At 41.2% G+C, this 5233-nt stretch overlaps 1 pseudogene; it reads left to right on the plus strand.

The window, feature by feature from the left end:
* Window positions 1-558: 558 nt before the first annotated feature.
* On the plus strand, window positions 559-1138 carry LOC102734877 (large ribosomal subunit protein uL6 pseudogene; annotated as a pseudogene).
* The last annotated feature ends 4095 nt before the right edge of the window (window positions 1139-5233 follow it).

Raw genomic sequence — 5233 nt, forward strand, 5'->3', positions numbered from 1 at the left:
CACGATCTCAGGGTTGTGAGATCAAGCCCCGCATCAAGCCCCATGTTGGGCTCTACACTGGGCATGTAGCTTGCTTAAGATTCTCTCTCTCCCTCTCCCTCTGCCCCTCCTCCCTCTCTCTCTCCCCCCCCACCACAAACAAACAAACAAACAACTACTGCTCTGTGAAAATTTTCAAGAAGGGTGACTATTTTGCTTTTTTTATCTTTATTTTTTAAAGTAATCTCTACACCCAATGTGGGGCTCAAAGTCACTACCCCAAGATTAAGAGTTGCATGATCCACTGACTGAGCCAGCCAGGTGCCCCAAAACTTCTGCTCTGTGAAAGACAATGTTAAGAAAATGAGAAGACAACCCAGAGACTGGGAGCATACCTTGTAACAGACACATCTGATAAAGCACTGTTACCCAAAATACACAAAGACCTCTTAAAACCTGACAATATGAAAATGAACAACCTAGTTAAAAATGGGCCAAACACCTTAACAGACACCTCACCAAAGAAGACCTGGAGATGACAAAAAAGCATATGAGCTCTTTGCCACATCAGCTGTGAGAATGAAGACCACTCTCAGCAATCAGATGACTGACATTCCAGAAAATGTCGACATCACTCTGAAAGGATGCACAGTTATTGTGAAGAGCCCCAGAAGAACCCTGCAAAAGGACTTCAAGCACATCAATATAAAACTCAGTCTTCTTGGAAAGAAAAAGAAGGGGCTCTGGGTTGACAAATGGTGGGGAAATAGAAAGGAATTGGCTACTGTTCACACTTTCTATAGTCACGTACAGAACGTGATCAAGGCTGTTACACTGGGCTTTCATTACAAGATGAGGTCTATGTATACTCACTTCCCCATCAACGTCATTATTCAGGAGAACAGGTCTCTTATTGAAGTCCAAAATTTCTCGGGTGAAAAATACATCTGCAGGGTTTGGATGAGGCCAGGCATTACTTTTGTTTAGTGTCTCGTGCCCAGAAAGATGAGTTAATTCTGGAAGGAAACAACATTGAACTTATATCAAATCCAGCTGCTTTGATTCAGCAAGCCACAACAGTTGAAAACAAGGATATCAGAAAATTTGGGGATGGATCTATGTCTCTGAAAAAGGAATAGCTCCTCAGGCTGATGAATAACTTCTAAGTTGTTCAGGAACAGAAACAAAATGATAGATGTTCTTCATATTTTATCAAGATGATTCTTGATAAAATATCTTGTGATATTTTAAAGATACAACAAATGCTCTGTATTTTTTAAGAAAGCATATGGAAAGTTGCTCCACATCATCTGTCATCAGGGGAATGCACATTAAAAGCACAATGAGTTACTACTACACACCTTTCTAGAATGGCCAAAATCCACAACACTGACAACACTAAATGTTGGTGGGGTGTGGAGCAACAGGAACTGTCATAGACTGCTTGTGAGAATGCAAAATGTATAGTCACTTTGGAACACAGTTTGGCAGTTTCCTACAAAGCTAAACATATTCTTACCACATGATCCAGCAAATTGTGCTCCTTGACATTTGCCCAAAAGAATTGAAAACTTATGTCCACACAAAAACCTGCAGAGAATGTTTATGACAGCTATTCTCAGAATTGTAAAAACTTAGACGCAACCAAGATGTCCTTCTGAGAGGGAATGGATAAATAAACTGAGGTCCACTCAGACAATGGAGTATTATCCAGCGCTAAGAGAAAATGAGTTATCAAGCCATAAAAAGACACAGAGGAAGCTTAAATGCCTACTACTTAAGTGAAAGGAGCCAATCTGAAAGGCTACATACTATACGATTCCAAATATATGACATTCAGGAATAGCAAAACTATGGATATGGTTATTTCCAGGGGTTAGTGTGGAGAAAGGGATGAATAGGTGGATCACAGAGGATTTTTAGGGCAATGAAAACACTCTGATGATACATGTCATTATGCATTCATTCAAACCCACAGAATGTACAATGCCAAGAGTGAACCCTAATGGATGATCACCAGAGGGGATGAGGGTGGAAGGATGGACAAATGGGTGAAGAGGAGCAGGAGATACAGGCTTGCTTCCAGTTATGGAATGAATAAATCATGGGGATGAAAGGTACAGCCTAGGGAATATAGACAATGGTATTGTAATAGGGTCGTATGGTAACAGATGGTAGCTACGCTTGTGACGAGCATAGCATAACATACAGAGAAGTTGAATCACTACATTGTACACCTGAAAGTAATTTAATATCGTGTGTCAAATGGTCAAAAAAAAGTGAGCCCTAGTGTGAACTATAGACTTCGAATGATTTTGACGTGTCAATGCATTTCATTGATTGTAACAAATATAGAACTCTGATGGGGATGTTGATAATGATGGGGATGTTGATAATGGGAGAGGCTATGCATGGGAGGGGACAGGAAAGAATATAGAAAATCTCTGTACCTTTCTCTAAATTTTTCTGTGAACCTAAAATTACTCTAAGAAAGTAAAGTCTTGAAAGAAACTCAGGAGCTGGCTGAGGTCTCCTGGATACGGCGCAGCCCTGTGGCAGGAAGTGATCCTGGACTGAGCAGGAGAGGACAGTTACCAAGACCAGGGCTTGAAACAGGCACCGGACCAAAGAAGAGGGGATGAAACACAGAGGATATGGAAGAAGAAAGAAGAAGAAAGCCCATCAGTTGGAATAGAGTGTCTAAACTGGAAGAACTAACAAGATGACAAACCGGGGAGAGAAGCTAAGAGTTATCATGGGGTCAGAGTAAGGTGCTGGGACTTGTCGGTCTGGTTCCATCAGGACCTCAGAAGTATAGAGCACCAGCCTGAGTATTCCTGTCCCATGTGGCTCCTGGTGCCAACTCTCCCTAGAGATGGCTAGATGTGTCCCTGAGAAGGGAGGAGAACACCAAACACATCAAATTCTACCCTGACATACAATTTTGGAATTTTATCTCATTCTCTGAAAACCTGCCAGACAATGTTCATTTCAGTAATGTCATCAGATGATTTCTTCAACTGGAAAAATTCATAATAGTAGGATTATAAAGACAATTAGAGAAAACTTGGACAAGTTGTGCAGACACTTGTTATTAAAATCTTACTCAGCCAACATTTGCTAATGTCCTAATGTTAACATCCAGGAGACGCTGACCTTCCAGCACTCAAAGATTCCTGTGACTATGGCAGGTAAGACAGTTTCAAACAGGCTAAGTGTGTCCATGGACTGACTTCCTTCTGGCCCTGAATTGATTTCCCATGACTGACTTAGCCATAAATCTTCATCTATTCAGCATTTGACTTTATTACAGTGGGCCTCCTGGAAATGTGGATTACTTCCCTGTCAGGCAGTCTTTACATGGTTTTTTCTGTCCTTAGCCCATTTGTGGGAACTTGTGGTTTTTATGATGTTAGGACAAACAAGTACACTGATAGGCACCTAAGCGCTGTATTAATTGTTAACCCAGACTGGAAAAGTTTCACAATTTTCTCTTATTTAAGAGACATTTCTTTCAATAGAAAAATAAAAGTTATAAGTAGAAAGCATTACGTGTTGAGATTAGTTAAGAAAATTCAGTTGATGAGCTTTCATTAAATTAATTTTAATTAAATGCAAATGTCTTGAAACCCAAAACTAGAACCAGAAATTTTGTCAAGACCTACGAGCTATAGGCACAGGGAGAGCTGTGTCCCAAAAGTTGAATGATGATGACTTAGGACTCCCCAAAATAATAAGCTGCTTTATATACCTCCCTAACAAATGCTGAAGAAAATTAAGATGGAACCTATTTTCCTTCTAACATTGGATGGTTCCTAGCTAAATCAGGGTGGAAACATACGGTGTATGGTCAGGTAACAAGGAGGCAAGGACGAGAGTACTGATTCAACAGCTACTTTGTGCTGGGTTCTGCAGGTTCTGAGGGTAGAGCAGGGGAGACGCAGAATGGTGGGGAGGGGGTTAGGTTAGGGAGATGGGACAGGCAGCTCTCTGATGTCCAGAGCTAACTGGGCACCTCCATGGCTGAATGTTCTGGGCTCATCACTCACTTGCCTACTCCTCTGGTTTCAGTGAAGCTCTGTTGCTTGGAAACTCACATAAAATGTGAAGTGGGAGCGTTGCAAACCAACCTATCATAACCCTGTTTTTATTACCTTTATGGCATTTCAAGGTGAAAGACTATATTTAGCCTTGTCTTTTGCTTTCTCTGGGAAATTCCAGACAACTGCAGAGAAGCTGTGAAGTTTTCCTCGCCTGTCAGTGGGACCCTGTGCTCTCACACTCTGATGTGCAGGAAGCCTGACGTCCAGAGGTCCATCTTCTCTAGGACACCAAGAGTCTAGGAGCCATTTACAAAGCAGGGCTTGACTGCCATTCCCTTTATCCCCTCTTAAATTCCACAGTATAACCTTAGATAGGGGAACCTGTTTTTTTAACCTGAGTTTTACATAAAGAAATGGCTGCTAGCTATTTTCAGACCAATTTATCTGCTGTTATGGGAACCCTCTCTAAGAAAAAGACATGATCTGTCTGACATCCTTCATCCACCCACTCCACTTTCTCTTTTCTAATGAAAAATGTGCTGTGGTAAAGCTACCTTTGCATCAGTCTTAGGCTTGAAAGGCCATCTGGCGAACACAAGACACTAGACTTTCCCATAACAAGAAAATAAGCAATTCGGGTCTTTTTAAGTGAATGAAAACAATTCTGCACATTTTTTCAGAAATAACAAAAAACTGGCAGAGAGTCCCAGGGAAAAGCTAGCAAGCATTGCCAATATGCTGAAGTCTCTACATATTTAACAGGAAGAGGGCACTTGATCCTTTCTCCACACCACCGCGTATGTGGATTCCCGACCTTGTTCCGGCTTTATTTATTTGCTGTCTCTCACATGTGAGGTTATAAATCATCACTGCACCTCACCCCAACCCTACTGGAAAATGTCTCTCCAATTAAGGGCATGGGGTCTGCAGTCAAAAGATCTGGATTTGAGACGTGTGTCTGTCATGTACTTGCTATATAACTTTGAGCACTGTTGTTTACACTAAGCCCGTGTCCTCCCCTGTAAAATAGGATACTAGTTGTACCTACTTCAGTTTCCTCATCTATACAAAGGAAATAACAACATGACAAATCTCACTGGGTTAGTGTGAAGACAAAATGAAGTAAATGAATGCACGGTTCATAGCACAGAGTACGGTATACAGCAGGCATTCAAAAATGGTAGATCTAAAGATGATGCTATTATAAAGAT

Source organism: Leptonychotes weddellii, chromosome 4, assembly GCF_054177405.1.
Source record: "Leptonychotes weddellii isolate Sample4059 chromosome 4, ASM5417740v2, whole genome shotgun sequence".
NCBI lineage: Eukaryota > Metazoa > Chordata > Mammalia > Carnivora > Phocidae > Leptonychotes > Leptonychotes weddellii.